General features: G+C 29.8%; 1 long non-coding RNA gene across 1 annotated transcript; it reads right to left on the bottom strand.

The window, feature by feature from the left end:
* Positions 1-22,481: 22,481 nt before the first annotated feature.
* LOC139905455 (uncharacterized) lies at positions 22,482-24,102 on the bottom strand. Its single transcript, XR_011780204.1, has 3 exons — positions 23,424-24,102; positions 23,226-23,364; positions 22,482-23,163 (listed from the first exon to the last, which is right to left on the bottom strand). It is a non-coding gene; the product is annotated as an uncharacterized lncRNA (long non-coding RNA).
* Positions 24,103-25,977: the final 1,875 nt, after the last annotated feature.

Here is a 25,977-nt window from a genome sequence, read left to right as displayed (position 1 = left end):
AAACGAAGACACACAAAACTGAAATTTCCATATAGTATGAATTTCTTGAAATTTTCTATCAAGTTTAGTGGTAATTAAGGGTACTATAAGGATTGTTTCTTGAAATCAACGGATTACTTTAATTTTAATATGAGAAAATCATGGAACTTACTCGTTGTTCTTGGGAAATCTGAGCTTTTTTAATAACTGGAACTAAAAACCTTTCAATAATGAGCCGCCTTTGAAACAGAAATACTAGCATTCACTTTTATTCTTCTTTTCGTTTTTCATACTAACCGCAATTCTATATTACAACATTTAACCTGATATTAATATTTGAAGCTTTTATTGGACGGGAGATTATTTAATAAATGTATTGATTATTTATAACCTCATTATTAATTAAATGAAAGTAAATCTAATGTTTTTTGATTTGACATTTCATATGAGAGAGATATGAAAGTGATAAAAATTCAATGATTAGACTTGGTTAGTTTAAAAAATAATAACATATTTATATACAAATAGCTTCTATATAATATTATGAGATTTGTGCTATGTGAAGAAACTGTGACGGAAGAAAATATTATTTCTAATTTATTTGTATGTATTGAATTTTTTAATTTGTTCTCTATATAGTGTGACTGAGAAAGCTTTTGGGGTCAATTTGATAACACTTAAGGCTTAAAGAAAGCCATGTTGACTTTTTTCAATCTATTAGAGATTGATAATGACTAACGTGTTTCCATTTTGAAAATTTACTTTACGGAAAAACAATCTGAAAATGATGTATTTATATGTGAAAGTCTAATCATTTTGCAAAAATTTCTTAAACGAACCTGATCTTTAACATTTGGCAGGTTTTGTAAAAGTTTTTTTGATTTTTTATTCTTCAAATAAACATACTTTTTTTTTTATACAAGCATGTTTCTGGGAAAATCTAGAGATATCGTGTAAATTCTACAACTGACTGAAGTTTTGGTCATCAAAAAGTTGTCTCAACTGACAATCTCTTTAATTATTTATGTCGACAAGAATTGGTGTATTCGATTAAAGACTATTGTTTCAGAAAATTTAATTTATGAATGGAAATATTTTTCTCCCTCAAAATTTACTTTTTATTATTTATTAAAACATTATAAATACAAAAAATGCTTCACTGCCTTGGACAAAATTTTTATCAATTTTCAATAAAATATTTATAAGTATTAATATAATATGTATAGCATGCATTTTCTCTCTTAATATAATTTAATAAAAATAAAATAAATTCAATAAGACAAAAATAGCAGAAATTATACGCTCTCATCATTCTTTATTAGCATTTCCAATCTTTGATAATAATTTATTTTTACCCATTTTCCGTCTCATTTAATATATTATGCACTTATAGCGTGTCTTTCTTTTTTTTTTTTTTGCTTGCTTTTTCCAATAGGTTTTAGATTCATGTAACATACCTGTGACATATGAACATGTCTATCAATTACTTAAAAATGAAAATCAATCCCTATATAAATATATACGTATGAGTTTATAAATACCTATTTACTATATAATAACAATAATATATATGTGTTATACATTTGCAAAAATATTTATATTTTTACAGAAACTACAAAGTGCGACAGGGAAATTTTCTGCGATCAAGAAGCATAACCAAAAGCTTAATAACTTTTTATTAGAAAAGTATAATGAAAATATTATTGAAAAAACTTTTAGCAACCAATCTTTGCAAGAATTATTCAATATGCCGCTTCCAGCCTCTATCACACGAGGTCAAAACTTGGCGCAGGTTGCCACAATATAATCAGTGGGTATGTTGTCCCATTACTTGTTGATGCTGGCTTTAATCTTTTGCACATTTCTGTGTCATGTCTTCTCAACTTTACTCTCTAAGACGCTCCACACACTGAAGTCGAGGGGATTTAGATCATTACTGGAAGAGGGACAAAAGGTCTTGTCCTAGAGGTCCTGCAAAGTGTTCCTTGCTGAATTATTGTGTCTTTAATGCCGTATGCCAGGGAACACCGTCTTGGATATCTCAAGCCTTAAGACCTTCATCCTGTCGTTGAGCAGAAGTCTTGGAGTTCTGACAAAGATCTTCAGGCTGCGATCATCATGAACAGCCCTCCTGATGGTCACTTCGTCCGCGTTTAACTCGTCAGCCAAGCGGCGCATTGATGCTGTTGGATCTTCTTTGATCTTGGCCTCCAGGGACTAGAGAAATGTTTCATCTTACTTCAAAACATTTACTCCACTTCTTCCTTTCCTTTTGACTCCTTTCCCATTCCCCTCAGCCACTCTCATGTGCCTTACTGTACTCACGGTCATGCCAAAAATGTCTGAAATTATTTTTGGGTCAACATCCGCGTCGAGAAGATCCGCGTCAAGAAGATCCGAAGCCTTTTGCCTTTTTTATTCCTGTTCACTCATTTTTTGTCCGATTTTGATCAAATCAAAACAATACGCAAGAAAAACAACACATATTGCTTGAGATGTCACCTGAAACCTTAATTAGGGCAAAAAAAAAATAATAATAATGACGTATAAAATTTTCCTGTTGAACTAAGTATAACACAATGTAAAAACAACAACAAAATAGCGGTGGGGGGGACCTAGATTTCCGAAAAAAATACATCATCTCTAGTTTTAAGGATGATAACTATCACCAAAAATGTCCATTGAAACTAAGTACTTATTATATTGTATCTAAAGTATATAATGAGAATTTAGACGTTTTCGACAAAAAAATTCATTCAAATTAATTTTAGATTTGGACATGTGGAACCATCCTAAATTTGAGTTGATGGTGCAACGTATCTCAATGGGCAACCCATTCTGTAAAAATTATTATCTTGGACTTAGAATGCGTAAGCTCAAATCACAGACGTTCCTCACGTAGTTATCTTTATTGTATCACGCAACCTTTCCTCGAAAAGAAACAGAAAAAAGGCACAAAATCATCTGGTATTTAACCAAATAAGGCAATCATACCAACCGCTATCTATATCTTTTCTGGACACTATCACTGTCATATTATTTATTCACTATTTTCAAAATAAATAACATATTATTAAAATCTACGTAGTACTGTATTCGATACTGTATTATAATATTGCTTAGTAATATTTGATTAAATGATTAGTTATTAAAGTATTTCTATCAAGAAATAGCCAAAATTTCTTTCTAGAAATAATAAAATGGCCAATATATATATTATCCCTAGGTCCGATGGAGGAATTGTAATATAATAATGTTTATTATGCTTAATCAGTGCAATTCCATCTGACCAATTAAAAGAATATTGAAAAATATATTCATTTAATTTGAATAACACATAATTCGACAAAATAGATCACATTTTGAATCGTTTAAATTTGATTTTTGATATTTGCATTGGTTATAAAACAATACTGTCAATGTATTTTGTTTCATTAACATATAACCATATTGGAAATATTATAAAAGAAATTGAATATTAAGTTACATTGAAAGGGAGAATTGTTAAGATTTGCAGATTATAATATCGAAATTAATATAATTATTATACATCTATATCTAATTATCTCACCGTTAAGATAAAAAACGTAGAGTGATAATGTGAAGAAGCAGTTGACGCCATCGAAAAAAAATAAGTAATAGCCAAAGCAATACAATAGTATTAGTAATATGTAATACCAAATATTTGATTATTTTGTAATCTGGAATAGTACTAGAATTATGGAAATGTCCTAGTGTGTAAAAATATAGATCTGACTGAGTACTAAACATATGAACCTTAAGATGTCAATAGGAATATAAAGTATTTGTTTATATTTTTGCTTTACTATTGCACATGGCACGAGTCTTGCCACTCAACTTGATCTCAAGATAAAATACTCAAGACGTGATTTGGAATAGATATCTAATCCTCACAACTCGACCTGTACTCGAAAACTGATATACGATTTTCTTAAAAAAGTACTTAAAACTATTGATCCTACATAACAATTATATACTTGAAATTAACTGAAAATAAATTCAAGAACTTGGACTTGGACGTCTCCAAACCCTGGTCTTTTTAACTCAAACATTGGGAAATTGGGATGGAAATCTGTCTTCAGGAATCCGTTCGCCAACTCCAAAGAAAAATGGTTGAGATATCGATTTGAAAACTCAACAATCATCACTAACAAATCCCAAGAAAAAGAAGCTGATAAACTTTGCTCTTGCTGTAAGAATCAGATTGAATCCTCCTTCCATTTGTTCTACGAATGTTGTAGAATTGATCCTTTGAGGAAAATTGTAGACAGAAAAATAGAAGAGGAATATCGAATATAAATGAAGAAAGAATATTGGCTTGTGGCTATGCCCCCAACAACAATGACTCGCCTAAAAGTAGCTCTGTAGTAACAAAAAATTTATCCTAAATATATTTTAACCGAACGACAGGCAATATCTTGAGAACGTCTACCCTCGAGGAGTTTAAAATATTACGGTGAGGTTAGCCTGTATGTTTTATTGTATGTGTGTGTTTTTTTTTAGCATTATGTATTGATAATACAATATTACTATGATATGTATAAGTGCAAAAGATAATTTATATTAATTGATATGTATATCACGTAACCTCTTCATATATTTATTTTTATGCAGAATGAATTTGAATGATAATCATGGAAACTTATAAAATATTCAAGTATCTAAAAAAAAACCTGGACTTTTAATCAAAGGCATTAGGTTGGACTTGGACTTTCAGAATAGGACCTTTTTTTTACATTTTTGTATTGTACTGGCCAACCCAACTTTTTTAAGGCTTTTGCAACCATGGACACAAGTGTTTCATAAATTCAATATCGCTTACTGTGCGTGTTTTTAATTGAAAATTTATTTTCTTTTTTTGTTTGATAACAAAGATGTCAAACTATTTTTCATATTGATTCAACCAAAATGGGTTTTGAATATTCTGTAAGCAACTGAGTATCATAATTTTTCCACATTTGAAAAAAATAACTTTAAACTTTTAAAAGTTTTTTTTTCTTCTAAGGAAATGATATGTTAATCAAGTACCTATATGTTCGTTTAAATATTGGGACATCTATATTTAAAATATTGCTGACTTCTTATGTGTACATCTACTTGTTTTCCAAAGATAAAATAGTATTACGATTAATAAATTGGGTGTTAGGATTGAAGGGTTCAAAATGTATAACTATCTATACTGAGAGCTAACTTACACTTATAAATGAAATTGATACCAGTGAGATGGAAAGTATTCAGTAGTGATTCAAGCGTTATAGAGATTAAGGAAACTAAAGGACTATTATCACAGAAAGAGTTGGCATAGAGTAGGAAACAAAACGGATTATAATTTATGAGGAATACTCTGAACAGTTTCAGTGAAAGAACTGTGGAAGGAGGAGGAGATGTCTTTTTTTCCATACTGTAGCTTCGATTATATTTTTGTATTAAACTCTACAATTCTTATATAAATATAGGATGATGTCAATCAAGATTGGTAGTGACTTATATATTTAGATCATACAGACGACGATCTACAAGATTAGAAATAATTGACACAGATCTTGAGATGAAACATTCACAATTAATCGTCCTTTGGTTGTAGGAAATAAAAATCTAATAAGTGAAACATAAAAACTTATCGGAAACAGTCCAGATTCCTGAACATCAAGTTGAAGGGAGTTACCTAGAATATCAAGCTACGAGAAATAACTAACAATTAAATAAGGATAACAACTAATTAAATAAATCATATAATATCAATTAACTCAAACTTACCCAGCATTAGTATTTTAATCATCAAAAACTAAAACTTGTGTGATTATATCATTCATTTGAAGAAATTGTTAGAGCTTATAGCGGTAAAGAATTACGTTTTGGGCTTCTAACTTTTTTTTTTTCCTCTTCAACTGCACAGTTTAAAAAAAAATCCACCGCTATTACTCAGTAGCATCACTATGTATTTTATTTCTATGTTGTAAAAGCATGATAGACATGATAAACCAACTTTAGCTAACGTGAGAGCGTGGCAAGTTGGCATTCTTCATTTTTAGCAAGTTTATACAAACTGAGCTCCAGCACTTTCGTATAATAACCAGATATAAGTGCTACATTCGGTACGGCTCCTTTAGGGCTGTGTGTGGACCCAATCTTGAGCAGTGTTTCAATTTCGGAATTAATAATCTCTAGTAACTTTCTTCATGTTTACTAATTTCCTTCTGTATGAAAAGTATGAGAAACAAAAAACAAAGCCTGATGGTAATTTCTTTATACTATTATTTTTTCAAAAGATGCTTAATTTTCAAAAATACAACCAGTCAAAAAATGCATTTGGTAATATTATTATTCTACAAAATTCCCAAAAAAAATCCTATTTTCAAGAATGGAATATACTTATTTGATATAATAGGTGTACTCTAAGTGAATAAGTGCAATTGGTTTACTCTAGATGGGGTTAGAAAGATAAGATTTCGTACTAAAAAAACATATTTAACAGTTTTTTGATAGTTTGACTCAGTGTTGCTGGAGTCCATGTCAAAGATCAAAACCAGCAAAAAGAAAATACCCCATATTTTTCTGTTTTTCTTCGATAAAGACAAAAATGCAATCCAAGTGGCTGAAAATATGAATAACGTATATAGTTTCGATACTGTAACAGCCATTACGCCCAATTTTGATTTTGTCGATTCTGTTCAAGTAATTTTGATGTTAAAGATGCATTAGCAGGTCAATTGTCTAAAATGTGGATCATTTTATTTTTTTTTGTTCTTGGACAACAAGGCTTATTTATATTTCAATTTAATAGTAAGAGGAAAATGAAATTGTATAAATCAATAATATATGAATATACATACATGCACTAAGACAAAAATACAATAAAATTTAATCAAAGGGATAGAATAAACAAAATCAATATATTACACAAAAATAAAATAAAAACTTTTTAAAAATACTCAATTGTAGAGTTTGTTTAAAAAAAAGACTATCTGTTTTTAAACATGAATGTGAAGCTTCTCAATGGATGAAACACCGGAGATATCATAGTCCGCGGGAGCAAGTTTTGCATACAAAATGATGAGCCTTTGTAATATCTGCATTAATAATCGTTTCTTTTTTCTAGAGTAAAAGGCTAAGAAATCATCTTTCTTTATGTAATAAAAAACATAATGTTTCTTTAAAAGTTTACCAATGGCGTTTATATTGGACAGAGTGTCTTGATTACAATGAGAAAAAGATAGCTTGCCCCTCCTTGATCCTAAAAAACCACATTTACGTTTATCTCCGGAACAAAAAAAAATCGCTCATAATTCTAGAGTACCGTAAAGTATTCTATACTTTAAACATTTTTCTGATGAAGAAAGTCAGGAATTTTTTAGAACACTCTTCCTAACACAATAATTTATTAAATATATCTGTAAATATTTAAGAAAAGGGTCCCACATCGGAGTTTGACTGGATTTTCTAAGATTTGACGTACTCAGTAAATGCAATCGAAGACGTCCAATGCAGGTTTTGGCACTGGTAGATAATTCTCAAAAGTTAATTCGTATTGTTCCAATGCCATTTTTTTTATTAACTCATTTGAATTTGCTGTTTTGTCTCGACTTGTCTTGATCTTCATATCAAAGAGAAAACCTTTGGTAGGAAATTTCCACCTAAGAGCAAAAGATGTCAACGACCCATGATAGTCTTTGAATCCTTTCCGAGTAAGTTTTCAACTTTTCCAGAACTCTTCTAAGACCTCTGTAGGGTTTATTAATGTATCCTTTCTCTAAAAACACTGAGAAATGAGCCCTCCAGAAATTTTATTATGTCCAAAGTTGTCCTATACAGTAGGAGTTATTAAATTTCCATAAAACATTTATAGACATGATGGAAAGACCTCTATTTTTCAAAGAATTATGCATTATCCTCACCGATTTAATTTTTTTCTTATTTAATTTCAAAATCGTCATCTCTATCATTAGAGTATGTGCGCCAATTTCTTCATCATAGTAACAAATGTGTCGCTTTAGAAATTATATGCATGTTCCAAGCCCGAATTTTTGTCCAATGTATTAAGATTGAAAGTTTAAAAAAAGCCACAAGCTCACCAATCTTTCTGGTGATTCCTTCTAGATTTTTTTCCAGACAGTTGGTCCCAATCCAAAATCGTAATAACTTGATGTTTTCCGTCGTGTTAAAGGTAAGCTATGTTTTTTCAACAAATCCATGATATTGGCTGAGTATTTCAGTTTTCTCAGGGTTTATTTTTACCATAGAAGATATGGAAGAAACACCTTGGAGACGTAAAGTTATCTTAAAGGACTCCATTGTTTGTGGTAGTCCTCCCCAAAAATCATAATGGTAGCTCTTTTTTGGTGGGTTGTTCAGGAGTTCCGTGAGTGTTAATGTGTTGTTCCTTATTTTCTAATTATCTATAACTTTTTTGTTGAGAACAGACTTATATTCGAAGATCTACAATCATTTTCGGTGCACACATATTTGACATTGCTCACACACCCCGGGAAATCTAAGATTAACGAGATACCTTTCCACAGAAATAATTTTTAGAAACTGAAACGGGTTGCCAGTTACTTCCAATACATAGTTCGAAGTTTTACCTACATTTTTATAGTCTTGAAGGATTTTTCGATTTCTAGATCATGGGGATTTAATTCTGGAAAGCAGGGCTGAGTAGTCGGAGTGGCCATAATTTTTGTTGAAGTCGGAGTCAGGAGTCGGAAAATTTGTAGCAACTTCGACTCCGGCTACAAAAATTATTATAATTTATGTAAACGAGGCTTATTTATTATCTAAGACTTATATTGAGTATTCGTGTATTGTTATTTTCTAAATGATTATATATTATAGGTATCAAGTACCATTAATTTATGAAACTTAATAAGATAACTAATTGATAAGTTTACTTTACACATTGCCAACGTTCTTTATAGTCTATACAATCATAATTAATGGGGGGAACCCCCATTAGAAGGGCGGGATTTATTTTTATTAAATCCATTATAAACTACTAATATTGTGTGTAAGAATTAAGAAAAGACCCTAATGATATTTATTGGAATGGAAGTTTTGTCAATTTTGCAGAACCAATATCAAAATAACACATCAACTTTATATATTTATAATTTTATTTTTAGAGATTTAGAATAGTTTTGAAGATCAAAATCATTTATTTTTCTCCATTTTTGTATACAATAATCATTTTTTAAGGAAAAATTATATCTAACTTTTTTTTACTATGAAATTCATTGCAGATTAGATTAATGTTTATAATGATATATATTTTTATTTTTTTTGCAAAATGGTTGAAATGTCCCAAGTGTTTTACAAATTGAAATAAGAAAAGTCAATTACCATAATTAAGACACATATGGTTATATTATGATCCATCATGTCACATAGTATTACAAAAATGGTTCTTATACATTTATAGTTTTACATATGTATGTACAGGATCATGTCTTAGATGAAGAAAAAAAAACTCATATAAGAGTATTATTATAACTATGGAAAGTTATAATGGGATAAGATAAATCTAAACAGACAAATAATCCCTAAGCTAAAAGCAGTTCTTCTTCTTCCTACCTTATCTAAATCTCTCTAAAAGAAACAATGAAATAAATTAGAGCTACATAATTCATTGCTTTGTGTTTTCTTTACTTATTTTAATGGTTGATATGCTTATATATATATATATATATAAAACGGTTGTATTTTGAAAGTATCTAAATATCTTTATTGAGTTTATTTTATTTTCAATATTAATATTTGTGATTAATGAAACGTAATATATCTATTAGACTGGTTATCATTTTTATTCATTTTTTTTTCAAAGTGTTTGATAGACATAGTCAAAAAAATTGCTTTAGTATAAAAAAATATATACTGTTTGAAGGCCCCGAATTACTCTTGAAGTTTTTCAATTTTATTTGAATTTGAAAATAGTCTATTTATGTCTAATAAATGCAGTTTCTAAAAAATACTATTTTGATGAATAAACAATCTTTCAAAAGTTCGAATATATGGTTTTCCTCTCAAAAGATTATTTACAATTTCTGATTAAAAAAATGGGAAATAAGGTATTCTTGTACCATATATTACGAGCACTTTTTTTTCTTTTACTTACACATTATAAAATAAAATTTCAACCATTTTTTGAACAATGGTTTATTTATAAAGTCCATATTTTGACACACAGAATTAGTGAAATGGACTTCTTCTTGATATTATACAAGTACCATATGTATACTCATAGTTATTCTTAATATAAAGATATATTAAGGTTTAATAATATTATCTCAGATTTTCTTGGGGAGTACTTTACCATGAGGAATATAATTTAGCTATTCTGGCTCAATGCACTATACTAGGTACATATATTCAATATTTATATGATTTTTTTTTTACTTTGAAACACGTTTTTCAAATAAGCTTTAATCTGAAGTAAAGTTAAATACATAAAAAGTGCAATTTATATACGGAACAATATTACTTTATTTATCATTTATTTATTCATAAAAAAATCAATTTAGGGGATAACTGTAATATAGTCAGTATACGTCAAGTTAGGGCAAGTTTATATAAAAAATATTTTCGATAAATATATAATCTTTGAATATAGTTTTACTCTCACAAAGTTATTTCTTATAAGAAAATGGCAAATAAGGTATTGTTGTACTCTATATTGCAATTTTTTTGTCTTTTCAGTAAATAAAACATAAGATAAAAAAAACTTCAAAAATAATAATTTTCTTGGGAAGTACTTCAATATTAGGAATACACTTTAGCCACCCTTGAGCAATACATTATGCTCCAGGTGTGAGCTTAAGGCTATTTGATTTTTGATTTTTTTTTCAGATTAAAAAACGTTTTTCAAAAAAAAAGTTTTTATATTAAGTAACAAAAAAAGGATAAAAATGTGCGAGTTATATACAGTACAATCAGTCTTTATTTATCAATTTTTTTTTTGTTAAAAAATATCTATTTTTGAGGAAAGCTGTCTTATAACTTTTTGAATATAGTTTAATTTTCTAGAATAGTTTTTTTTAAAGAAACTTTTCTATTTATAATATGAAATTTATAATTTTAAGGGCAATGGTTAGTGTTAGATTGGTCTAAAAAAACTAAAAAAATTGCAGTCCAATTAGTCTGTTCCTATTTTTCCTAAATTTACACTCCTAGGACCGATCTTTTATGGTCACTAAAAATGCTAAAGTGACATAACTACTAACTACATCAGTTTCAATTGGGGAAGTTTCATCATAACATCTTTCAAAGAAATTAGATGCCTTAAGTTTAAAGTAGGAGATGTGTGACTAGAACTTATTATTATACCTTCGAGCTATCATTAATTATTTTCTTCGTTTTTATGTTCTTCAATCCTAGCTAAGAAAATAAAAGAAATGATTAGGACTGAAGGACTGACTAGTAGGTCCTTAGGATTTTGGAATGGAAAAAAGATCGCACCAATATAAATAAAGAGGGAGGGGAATACTTATTAATATATTAGTACTAGGAGCCCTCTCCAATACTAGCAATGGGTGATCTCTAAACATTGTTCAATATGTATCAAACGTTACCAAAAGGACCATTTTTTAGACTATGCCCATCAACATTGTAAAAAACATATTGAAGAGCCAGTCTCATGTATGAATGTACCTTTATTTGGAACAGTGCACTTACTTGAATTAAAAGGATATTTTACGTTATTATAAAATTAGGCATTGTACTATACACAAATAGGTAAATAATAAATACTAATCCTATTTAGATGAAACAAATATAATGCATATAGTATGATGAAAAAAAAATTAAACCTATTTTTTATAACCTAATTTTTTTAATAGTAAATTATGTATGTATATAATATTACTGATCGTGCTGACGTTACTATTTCTACAAAAACCTACATAAATATGTAGGTACATACTGACTACTAACTAAATATTATATATGTATGTATGTGTTTTTTATCGACCATGAAGTTTAGTAATAAAAAGTAGAAATAATTTACTAGGCTAATAATAATTTACCTAATATAATTAGTTTTTTTTTAAACCCACATTTATTTATATAGTTGTTGTTTATAATTTGAAACCCATATCGTCGTACATATTATATAATTATGGCAAAATGTTTTGTGATTTACAAAACTTTACCAATCAGTAAAATGAAGTAGGGTAATATAAGTTTACCCAATTCGATGTAAAGCCTTTTTTTAGAAATACTCTATTTATGGAAAATAGACTCTTTTTTTTCTCTTTCTTTTTTTAAACTAGAATAGGTATGAAATGAAGAAAAAAAAATGAATAGAATGATCGTATATTAAATTTATTAAGGAATTAAAAAAGACTTTCTGTATGAATTATTAATTTTACGTCTTCTGAATAATAAAGGGACATGAGTGTTATTTACTTATATTCGTTTGTAAGTAAAAGAACTGAAAGTGGCGCCGTCTTGTGGCAAAATACTATAACTCTCTGAAATATAATACTATTTAATAAGAAATAACATACGTGTGTTACTTACACAACTGGCGCTGCAAAAATTCTTCTGAGCATGCGTCATTTAAAAAGTAAAAAACAGGATACATACTGTCACACCTCAAGTGTTGTTTGAGTCCTTATTTAGGACTGAAAACTGCAGTCCGTCTAGTTCAGTCTCGGTCCGGTCTTGTTCAGTCCTCCATATGAGTCTTAAAAACTTATTTGGCCCTTGATGACGTGAATCAACTTTATGTCTTCTTTTTTTAATCAGATCTAGTACTGACATTCCGAAGGACTGATAGTCTTAAAGCCCGGTTCTAAGACTGGAATGGACCGAATAAATGAGGACTGACACAACACTACGCACTACCTTGCGAATAATATATATTTTTTAAGTTTCTTCATACCCTATTGGCTATTAATAATAAAGTTTTTATTACTACTTAACCCTTAATTTTTTTATTTTTTTTTGCTTGAAAGTAATTTTAGCTGGTAAAAAACGTTATATACAAGTAATACCTATAGCGAGAGAAAAAATGATGTTTGGATTTTTTTTCCTCACCATCGAACAAAATCTCAATATCTTTTTTCACATCAATAACATATTATCCCCTAATTAAAAATATGGCCTTATTTTTTCTCTGTTGGTCCCATAGCCTTCAGAAAAAGGCCAATTTTTTTTTTAAAAATTCAAAACTTATTTTAGTGTTTGGTATTGAATATAAATATAAAGTAATTGAATATATTTCAAAGCCTAATGTTAAAAGATTCCAACACAATGTTTAATATGTCAATATCATTGTTTATAACTCTAGCTATTTTTTGTTATAACTGGAAAATGATTGTTTTTTTTATAAAAATATATAATTTGATAGCTGAAAGTCTCAGTTTTATTTACAAAAATAGCAAACTCAAAAAAGTAGCTAGCTATAATGAGCTAGCTACCTAGCGTATTTATTGATGCAAAATCATACTAATATTTACTCACACTTACCGACAGGCTTATTGCAGTTGTAAAAAGTATTTTTTGGTAGTTTGTATATGTGCAACAAAAAGCATTGAGGGCTAAGACATTTATCAAGTCAATGTTTTAATTTCATCCCCTCTTTCATTTAATTTCGAATATGTTTTAAACAGTTCGAAAAATAATAATAATCCATGTTCTTTCTATAGAGTTTTACTTTTATAATGTATGTACAAAAAAAAATTGACCATCTTTATCCTTCCAAATACATAAGTCCTTTTTTTTTCCTTTTTCTCGATTATGTACATTAGAATCAGAACCTACCTACAAATCAAAAATAAGAGTATACGTATTATTTTTTGTAGTCTATACTTCTGAATGAGCATTACATAAGGTTCATATTGTTATTTTGATCACGACCTAAGCTATCCCACGCCGTTACTTCACCAGATTATTTATTCATCCCCAGAGGCTGAAAAATCTTTGTAATATCTTGTGTATATCATTTTTTTGTTCTACCTTTTATGTAAATTCTTTATTTATCGTATAGTTTCTGTATCCCATTTTTTGGGAATGATACTTCATTAGTTTCTGAGTTATTATCACATTCTATAATTAAGGATCGAGGTTTCAAAGAATGTTTTTTTCTTATTCTTTCGATTATTTATCTACTCAAACTATGAATATAAACAGGGATATAGAAAAATAAATGTATTATTCTTTACTTTTTCACCCATGAATTCGTATTTTTTTAATCAGTTTTCAAAGTTAAAAGAAGAAACTCAAAAATGTCGTATTCATTAAAGTATGTTTATGCTTAAAACAATAGTTATATAATTTTTTAAGTTTATAAAGTACAGGTTTAAGGTCATATAAAAAGTAAAAGGTCATATAAAAAGTAAAAGGTCACAAAAAAGGTCAACATCATAAAAATATTTATTTTAGGGTGTCCAATATTCAGGGTGACCTGTTAAATCAATCTTTTATTAAATTTAATAAAAAGTAATGTTTGTTAGGTTTCAGTCTTTAAAAGGGAGTTTTTTTACCCCTATAGTCATTTGAAAATGCTTCTTTTGTTTTATGACATTCTCTATTTGTAGAGAAATTCAAAAGCTTGAATTTTAAAGTCATGTTGTTGAATTTTAAAAGTTTTATTAAAGTGCCTATTCTCAAGTGGTACATAAGAATATAATCCATATTTTTATTTTAATGAAAAACAAATTGTACCCGAACGAAATACTTCGGATACCCAAACGATCAAAACCACTGTACTGACCGCCAAATCTAAAGAAATAAGTATAAAAGCTCACTCCTAAATTTAATTGTAAATGGCAAAAGTAACATAAATTACTGTTATGTGGAATAGCAAAAACAAATGAACACATAGTTAGATAACAGATAATAGGGTAAACTGGTTATGGAGTAAGAGAAGAAATAAGAAATTAATTTCTTAGAAAAATAATTCAATATTGATGAAAGGTATCAAGCTTCCATGAAAATACCATAACGAGTATATTCGTGATATATATTTGAAATATTTTCAACTTTAGATATATTTTCATTTCATCCTTCAATATCCAGGAGAAAAGTTAATAGTATAAAACAAAAGTTGTCAATCTCATTATAGTTTCATTTTTGTATGGCGATCACCATGATGGACCTTTGAAATTATATTTATTAATATCTCATTACTTATTTAAAAAATCATTTGATACATTTCTGAATAATTTTGGTTAGATATAATCATTGATCAATCTTCAAATCCAAATACATATGTCCTCTTTCGATAAAATCCTTTGGTTAGTTTGAAAAGAGCAATTACTTGTACAATTATGTTGGAATTAATTGAAAGACTGGCTGGCTGGGAGATATCTAGGATATCTCAAAGATTTATTGTTTTCAAATCGAGATAAATTTCTTTCATTTTAAGTACTAATTTTTGTAACAACATTTGTGGATGTTGCTAATTGCAAGAAAGTACAGTGATTATGAGCGTTTGAGTATCTAAAGTATTCGTTGGGCAACAATTTGTTTTTCTTCAAAATGAAAAATATGGATTATATTCTTATGTATCACTTGAGAAAAGGAAATTTAATGAAACTTTTGAAATTCACCAGCATAACTTTAAAATTCAAACTTCAATATCCCTTTACAAGCAGTGAATGTTGTTAAAAAAAGTAATTTTCAAATGGCTATAGAGGTCAAAAAACGCCCTGAAACTTTACAAACATTACTTTTTTATTAAAATAAAACGAAAGATTGAATTAACAGGTAACCCTAAATATTGGACAACCTAAAGTAAAAATTTAGAAGAAGTTGACCTGTTTTGTGACCTTTGACTTTTTATATGACCCTCAAACTGTACTTTATAAGCTTAAAGTGTTATATAACTATTGATTTAAGCATAAACAGGCTTTAATGATCACGACATTGCTTAGTTTCTCCTTATTACTTTGAAAATAGATTTAAAAAATACGCATTCATGGCTGAAAAAGTAATTTCCGGGGTAGGGGGTTTTTGGGGGAAAATTCAAAATAGAGGGCTTAAAAGATGCTCTTGCATCCGAAAAGTTGTCCTAAAATTGAATTTGCTTTTAACTCCTGTGTCGTTAAATTATATCAATTATCATGAATTTAAATTTTTATTATTTACTTATGACGTAAATTAATACAAATAAATAATGGTAAGTGAATATTTATATTGATGTTTTTAATGTGTCAATACGACAGTAATATTAAACAAAAATCAAGAAGATGTGTAATTCTCAATTTATTGTTTTACTTTATGTAAAGTCCAGTTTTTCATTCCCTTATTTTTGTCAATTACATATGAGCTTCATATTATAACTTTGGGATGGATTAAGATACTTTAGAATATTAACTGTAGCCTAAATCATTCATTACATATATAAAATTTTGTTTAGTTCCGATATGGCCTTCAAAAAAAATTTTTTTTTTTTATAACTGATGAATAATTTCAGCAACCTTTATGTTCAATAAGCAGCGCCTTTGAATGATTAATCAAAATAACTAAAAAAAGTAAGATAATTGGATTAGTAATATAAATGAAATCCAGACTCACTTTTTTGGAAACATTATTCCTGCCTGTTATGTTGTCAAGTAACATTTAATAATCAAGCACTATAACACATGGACTAAAAAGTCTCGGGCTTAACAAAGAAAACATGTGTTTGTTTGGGGTTTTTTTTTCCAAAATTGGCTTTATTCAATATAATCTCCCTCAAAAGTAACACCAATATTCCAGGGCCGCTCAAAGATTTCAATACCACTTTTATAAAACGCTTTATCCTTTGCCTCACAATACAGCTCAGTTTCTGCGAAAACCTCTTCATTGGAGGCAAATTTCTTACTGGCAAGCATTTTTTTTTTTTTTTTTTTTGGTCTGTGAACAGCTGGTAGTAGATGAGAGCCTAATTTACAAAGTAAGATGGATGCCAAAGCAATTCCAAGTTCAATTCGTGTATTTTGCCCTTGTTTTGATTACCTTGTGACACGGAGCGTTATCCTGATGAAACAGCATTTTCTTGTTCCTGAAATGGGCTGTTTTTCCGTGAGTTCGTCCTTCAAACGCTCTAATAACACGATGTAATATTCATTTTATTTTCTTTCTCAAGGTAGTCTATGAATATAATGATATGTGCATCCTAAAATAATGCTACAATAACCTTTCCAGCTAATTGTTGTGCTTTAGGGCGATTTAGATTAAGTTCACTTGTAGCTGCCCACTCAAATGATGATCGTTTTGATTGCAGATTGAAGTGATCGATCGATCTTTCATCCATTGTCACATAGAAAACAATAATTACTGTTTGATACGTTTTATCATGCCCAAAAACGACTCAGAATTATCAGCACGTTTTTATTTTTGGTCAACATTGAGCAAATGCGCCCCCAATTTGAATAGAGCTTTATATACATAAATTATCATGCAATATAAAAGCAACAAATTCTTTTGATGGCTTAACAATATCAGTTAACTCACGCAACTTCCCTTTCTGATCATTTAAAGCGATTTGGTGGTTTTTTTTATATTTTCTGTTGTTACCGCCGCATTTGGACGTTCACTGCGTTCTGCATCATTGTTATGTCTACGACCATCCTTGCAGTCAACAAACCCAGGTTTTATTGTTGCTGTTTTTGGTTGTTATTTTTTTATTGAGGTTTTTATTCTATATGCACAACTTACATAAGAAATTGATGAAGGAAGAAGAATCACGTAAAAAAAATGACATAAATTAACATTTTAGTTGATAATTATACCTCTCCAAAAAAAAATCTACTTAATCATTTTATACATATTACAGATAAAAAACAATTAAATCAAATCCTTCAACATACAGAATTCAGAACATACATAAAAGTATATAACAAAAACCGAAACAAGACCAAATAAGAATTAAACATATGAAGGAATTCACCATTAAAAGTTACCACAGTCTCTATAGTAAGACTATTTCTTTTAAAACGCTTTGTATGATCCTACAATCCACTTTAAAGAGTCTAAATATTTTGCCGCCATCGAGGGATAATACCTAATAACATCACCTCCGTATTTCTATCCAGATCCAGATGTCTCTGGAACTATCAAAGAGAAGGCAACATACCTTGCAATAGTTGAGATGATAACAGTTCTTATCTCTTCGGCAGCTAAGGGTACATAATTGGCAATTTTGATGGCAATAAGAGCTTAGGATTATTTCAATAATGCTAATTTCAACGCCTTCGTCTTTCCCAGGGATCCCTTTCGTTTTGAAAACCCAAACAAAATCAGTGTTTGTTTTGAATTTTGATTTTGGGTCATCTAGTCCCTTTACGTTCAAGTAAATATATTGTTTTAGACTTCAAATAATGGGACAAGCCACAAAACCGTATATAGAGGAATTAAAAGCTTTCCCATAGTCCTTAGATGTAGCATTATAAAAAATAAGGCCAGCCGAGGTTTGAAACTGCGGGGTAATTTTTTTGTCTTCTTAAATATTGAGTAAGGATCTTCAATTTTTTTTTATCCAAAGATTTCGGGAGATCTAAAAACAGAAATTTATTTTCACATTTCATAGTAACATTACTCTAAAAATGTAGGAGGAATGTGGTTCTTAGCTGTACTAAAAAGCTGAGACAAAATTTAAACTTCACAAATACTGAACCAGTAAGTATCAATTAAATGTTTAGAATTGCCTAAGGAAATTCCAAAACCCCTATATATCCTTAGTAGAGATATACAAAATTCTTCAATGGCAGCAATAAATAACAAGGGTGCTCCGCGACATCCTTGCTTCAATATTCTTTTCATAGGCTCACTTACACCACCATCAATCTCGATTGTAGATGATCCATTATAGAGCAAGTCTTTTATAGGATTGAAAAAAACGCTTAAGCAATAGCTTTTTAACAGCCCTAAGTATTAGGGTATGTTTAATAGAATCCCTCTCTGGAAATATTATTCAATCATTGTTGGGAATTTTCACAGCTTCACAAGCCTAATTCGAATTCCACAAATCAACATTCAGAACAAAACTAATGAGAGGAAAAGATGTACAAATTTAGAAAGATTCGAAAAATAAAGTACTAAGGGTCTCGAAAAAGATATATTGATCTATGTATGAACAAAATATATATTTTAAGGGTTGAGAAGCAAAACGTGGACTCGAGAGGTTCCTGGCATTCACTACCTCTGTCAGAAGGTGGTGTGGGGTCCTCGTGTATGAGTGAAATCTCAAGTCACTCTTCACGGCCCTTCTGATGGTCCTATCAGCCAAAGAGAAGTCGTTGGAGAAGGCATTCATTAGTTTGGTGGGGTATTCCTTGATCTTGTTATCGAAGAAGATCAAGGAACTCCGGATCCCCTTTTAAATTGTGCCACCTCTTGCGTTCCTGGAACAGTCTTCCCTATCATTCTTCATCTTGACTACCTCGAAAAACCAGGCTCCTGGAACAATTAACAATGTCCATTATCCTGGCCACCTCAACTTCAGCATCTAGGAGATATGAGATGCGCACCGTTTTGGCTTTTTGCTCAGTCATGATAACAAGATGACTAAATGATTGTATAGTTTGCTTATACACTAAGGATGGCAGAACCAGAATATCAATAGATAATCACTAAATCTTCCTATAGTAATGAGAAAATTAACATTAATCAACAGTTTTCATTTTGTTCCGAAGACCTGTAAACCTGACCTGATACAAAAAAGGAATTACTCCTTGACATTAAACTATCTTAATTTTATTTTTATTTGAATTAGTAATTTTTTTTTACTAAAAAAGCATGTATTTTTAATGGATTGTATCTGAAAATCATTGTAAGTATGTTTTGACATTTGATGAAGTAGAAAGTTTAATTTAATGGTACATGATTATTTTCTCTAAAAACATTACCATTGAAATAACATTAAGGGTAATTTTATGCCTAACAAAATACAATGTTTTTATTTGTTTTGTTTTTTTAAACATATATTGTTTGAACTCCAGATAAAAATCAAACGTTTATTAGCCTTTAAATGAATGCTGTTATTTTTTCATTCATTCCTAGTGATATTATGTTAAAAATGTTGGGTTTTGATTGTAATATTACTTTATAACAATGGAGTTGAAATAAATTTTAAACTTCAATTAATTAAATTTAATACATACTGCCTTCATACTTTATTATATGTTATATAGGTATTCATTATGTGCCACAAAGATATGATTTCAGCTTTGTTTCTGAATTTGTTCAAAAATAACGGTCAATTATGTATGTATGATATTTTGTATGACTTAGTCCTTTATTTTTTACTTTGGATTATTTGCACTCTTTATATGAAGCCTCTATATTCAATCTACACAATGCCACCAATTTGAGCTCCGCAACTCAATACGTTCCAAGGTTAATGTCGATTATACACTTTAAACATTTTGTGCTAGCTTGGCCTCTCAAAATTCAATGGCCTCTTACTGTAACCATTTAAAATATTCATACCACGTTAGATCAAAATCGTTCTGAAACCTTTGCCGTAATCCTGGTGACTAACAAATAAACTAACAGAGGCGAAAACATAACCTCCGTTCAACTTCGTTTGCGGAGGTAAAAACTACAGAGTTACACAGAAATGTTATATAAAACACAATTTAAACTTAATTCTACAAAAATTGGCAATTAAATTAAAAACACTCCAGTCATGTTTTAGAGTGTCTTTTTTTTTCTCTCTCTCTCTTTTTCTGGTTAGTAAACGTTTAGTTCAACTACAAGTAATCATGTAGGATAAGTTACGCATCGTCGGACGTTCCAAATTGTCGGACACTTAACATTATTTAGTTCTTCGACCTAAGATATCAAAAGAGAATTAAAAATGTATAGTAATATTTTTAATAAAATATGGCAAAAATACAGTAGACTTAGTTAATGTCTACTAATTTCTAGTATTATATTTTTTATACCATTTTTATTCTCTATGAAATCAAAACCTTTCTGTCTTGCCCAGCAGTCGGTAAAGTATCCATCAAATCGAAAATTCTAACAAGCCATATTACATGATGGTCTAACATTGTATTTTTATTAACCTTGGGCTGAACTATCTTTACCAACTCCTAAATTATAAGCCTTGGTTCCCCAATCTATATGAGTTTTTTAATGTTATCAATCTCTCCAAATTTTAAGCAAGTATTGGTCTTGGGTATGGCTATTTCTAACAGAACACTAATTATAAGTAAGTAGGAATTTTATTATATGATATCTAATAATGGCCTGAATGAATCGGAAAATAGATTATTATAATCGACTGAACCAAAAATTTGAAATTCTTTTTTGTATAAAATGATATACTCTCATGTCCTATTATATATATTTTTGCAATGGGGCATGTACTTAATTGTATGAGTACTGGTCTATTTATGGACCGTAAAACTATGTTAATAAGAACTCTCATTCAAAAATAAAGTAATTAAATTTTATTCATTTAAAGAAGAAGAAAAAAATACACACACGTAATACTCCCTCTTTGTTATATACTTTTTTTTTCCTAATATATTATGATAGTAAGTAGAGATTTAAATCATAATTTGCATATTAACTGCACAACAGTGGAAATTAATTATAAAATCATTTACGCAGTTCTTAATATAAATACACCAAGACAATATGTGAAGCTACGTCAATTTTCTCGTATGAAACTGCAGTAAAAAATAAATTTAATTAATCAAAGAACGTACAAAGATTATTTTCTGTTGCAAATAAGTAGCTTCATATGAAGTGTTAATTCTTTATTATTGTATCTTTATGGGAAAAGGTTACTAACTTGTAAAATAATACATACACATTTGATTGGAGAAAAATATATTTAGGTACAATTTCGAAATGGTTACAACATTTGAATGAAACATCTAAATTACTTATCTAGACATTGAAATTCAATTAAGGATTTAATACATAACGTATATGTTGTAATTAAGGAAAGAAATCCGTTAATATGCAAAATAACTAGTTAATGTACATAATAACTGAACAAGACCGTTAGTGTGCATAAAACTGAAAAAGATAGTTAATGAGCAAAATCATTAAATTCATAAATTACACATTATCTGCTGAGACCCTTTCCAGAGACACAAATTGATGCTTGGGTCATATGCAGTATGTTTACAGGACTTGATTAAGAGTTGTCAATTAATGTAGTACAATCAGGGACCCCATCCACTGTAACACCGGTTGATATCCCGGCCCACAGGCTGTGTTATGTATATAGTTGATAATATTGTAGAGAAAAACGCGTGCGAGGAGGAGGGGGGAAAAAAGACATGGTATCATTGTTTAAAATACTGATGTGATTATCATCTGCCTGCTTTATTATGATTTTTGAGGGTATAACTAATGTATTTATTAGCAAAATGTTTAATGAAGATATACTACGTATAATTGACTTCAACGTTTTTTATCCGTTACAGTAGATTTGAAAACGTCACACTCCATGAAATTGTAATTCATTATGAACCTTATTCTCAGAATAATAGCTAATGAAACGACAAAGTAGAGTATTTGAAATATATTTGAAGCTCAAAGTTTAAAAAAGAAGGCTTTAATTAAATATAATCTACATACTAAAAAATAAACCATTAAACATTTAAGTTAAATATACAAAATTAAACAATTAAAATCATATAACTATTAATAATAATAAATTATAAGTACATAATATTGAAATAATAGATTGATCCAAATAATATTTTCTTGTTCTGACATCGGAATTCAGTTAAATATATCATAACTTTAGGTTGCAATACACAAGCGAGACGTGGAGTTTAATCAAAAGATAATCACCCCTCTTCTTCGTGTGGAAGTTGCTATATACAATTGTGCACAGGATAGATATATCTCTACCGATGAGATCTAACTAATTATTAATAATAAAGTAAATGTCAAAATCATAAAATTAGACAATAAATATACTAATAAAAAATTTTTATAAATAAATTCATCTTAAAGATTTAGAGCAAAACCTAATTATGTAGTAATGTCCGGCGATATTACTCCCTATTAAGAGCATCAAAAAAGATATCCCCCCGTTATTTAGGTATGCTTATATAACAACATACTATTATCATGATGGATATACACAATTGTTAATTATAATGCAACACCCAATGTAACTACCCTCGTTGTTGTGACCATTTAAACAGTTGTTTTTGCCTTTTACGAGTTTTCTGGACACCATTTCTTGGAGCCCATCAACCATAGCTAAGCCTTTAGTGATAAAAAAGTAATATTTATTGACTATGTAATATTGGAAAACCTAATTATCATACCCAAGTCTTAAAGCGAAGTAAGTAGTCTCAGACAAACTAGTTGCAAACCATCCAAAGCTACTACCCCCGTGTTGTGACCATTTAAGCAGTTGTTTTTGCCCTTTACTGAGTTGTGTATCATAATTCTTGATATGTTTAGCTAAAATAGAATCATATTTTATGGTTAGATTTAAAAAAAAAAACAGATTGAATACTTACTGTGAGATAGTACAAAATTCAGAGTTCCATTTCGATATTCGTAAATACTTTTTACTGATAACTTGATCATCATTTGGTGTGGATGACTCAAAACATTTTTATATGTATTTCTATATATGTCATCAGTACCAACATCCTCCATTAATTTAATGATGGTTCCTCGGGAACCAATATGTTTACCCTTGTATTTCTCCATAAATTTTTTGAACGTAGATGATTAGCAATGGATAAGGTTATATTACATGCAATAAGCATCGTTGTTAGATCAAAGTTAAAGTCTGACTTGATGTATTCATCGTCAAATTGATTTTATAGATGAATATCCATACTCTTGTTATGAGATGAGGATAATGAGTGGCGTGTAATTCTAGACAGGGGACTAAAGGCACATTTATATCGACAAATCCGACAAACCATCTGTTTCTTATCTGGTAAGTATTTTCCAAATTCCTGGGCCTCCATTTTCATAAATCCAGACAGAAGGCGACGTCATTTTGGGGATTTTATTCAGTTCTCTATCGACTATCACCATCTCATATTATATTAATATTGAATAATAAAGGCGGGAATGATAACGTTCATGATTGACAGAAGAAGATGTATATTTAATCAATGATGCCATAAGTAATTCTTCTTTTCTCCTCGCACGCTTTTGTATTCTTACCAAAATTATCACCCTTAGTTATGTACCAACGCGCCTAATAAAACGTGTTGGAACCCACCACCAACTCATGTGATATCATCAGAGACGCTATCCACTATAGATACGGTTGATATCCCCCCTCAGTTCATTTAATATCATCAAGGACGCCATCCACTGCAACCCCGATTGATATCCTGGCCCACAGATTGTGTTGCGTACCAACAAGGACACTTATCAATGAAATAGTTTTCTTAGAATACAAGACGAAGCAGAGATGAATTAAGGAGAAAAGGATTAAAGAACTTCAATTAAGAGCAGTGGGTCGAGGATAAGAACTATCCATGTTCCTCACTGGATCTTCAGTCGATTATTTTGTCGTTTTATGGAGCTCCGCAGTTCTTATATGTAGAACTATACGATAAGATCGTAAAAGATCTGGAAGTATATTTATGTATTCTTGAGCATAGAGGCAATAATTCACGAGGTCAGAAGTAACTATGACATAACTTAATATGAAGGGGCACCTCCGAATTGAATTATCCTTCCATAAAGGTGATCCAATCCACTGAGTGAGGCACAAAGGTACTTTCAATATGAATTTGAATAGAATAGAGGATCATAAGACGTACTGGATATCTAAATGCAATAAGAGTTCCAAATGAAATTTCGTACGAAAGCTCCATCCAAATCACTATGAATTAGAATTTTAATGTATCAGTATTTTCATGCAGTTCACATTTTCCCTAAGACAGTAACAGTATTAACGAGTTAATCATCCACATAAGGAGTTTTTTTTTTTCTTCCTTTTGGGATATTGTTTTGGCAAATCATTGAATCAATTTTATTAACTCAGCTGATAAAAAAAAAATTAATAGAATTAACGTTGAATAGTCCGAATTTGTTATTCAAGCCAAGAACATTCGGACCCATTCCGTTTTAATAACAACTGAACTCTCTTCTAGCGAGCTGTATATTCAAAAAAGACCTCTGCCACACAATGCCAAACTGCCATCAATTTTTTATTTTTATTGTATTACGTAACCTTTCCTCTAAAAAGAAACAGAAAAAAGGGCCGAAATCATCTGGTAGTTAGCCAAATAAGTTAACCATAACAACCGCTATTTATATCTTATATACTCGCAAACTATCACTGTCATATGATTTCTTCACCATTTTTAAAATAAAATTACATATTATTAAATCTACATAGTATTTTATTTATGTTACCTGCTGTGTCCATCAAGGCAGTAGTGGTAGCAGCAAGGGCTGATAAGGCGCTTTCAAACACTCTGAAGGTTTGAAGCAAGTCCCTCAAGGAAGTTTCACGGTCCTCTACCACCATCAAAGAGGACACAAGATTCTAATGATAAGCCCGATTTTAGAGCTTTGTGTAGTAACGCCTGGGCGTTAAGACAAAATCCTTCTAACAGATGTAGGTGTATTTTAAAGTCTCATACTTATCGAGAGTGAGTTCTTCTTTTTGAACCAGAATTACTGTTTATGTGCTGTGAATTGTTGAGTGTTACATTTAATTTCAATGTTCATGAAATGGGTACAACTGGGCGTACAAGTTTATTTTATGATAGTTGGAGTGCGGTATCAGATAGTTCTTTATTTTGAACATAATCAGTGAGGGTTATAGGTTACAGTTTTTATCAGGGGGACCCAAAAATACTTTTTTTGAGAAAAACCCACGGCAAGGTGAACAAGCTCAAAAGGCAGATGATGTTACTTTCTGGGGCTATTGAAGAAGTAAACTTAAACTCGGAACAGATACAAGTGGTGCCTGGGGTGTTAGCTATTAGGAGAAAATATCAAGAAAGTTGGAGGGTCATTATAAATTTAAAGAGATTTCATCCATTTTTAGTTGAATCCAAGTTTAAAATGGAATCTGTACATTCTTTGAAACTT

Source organism: Lepeophtheirus salmonis, chromosome 5 (genome assembly GCF_016086655.4).
Source record: "Lepeophtheirus salmonis chromosome 5, UVic_Lsal_1.4, whole genome shotgun sequence".
In the NCBI taxonomy this organism is placed as follows: domain Eukaryota; kingdom Metazoa; phylum Arthropoda; class Copepoda; order Siphonostomatoida; family Caligidae; genus Lepeophtheirus; species Lepeophtheirus salmonis.
This window is presented reverse-complemented; position numbering and strand designations above follow the sequence as displayed.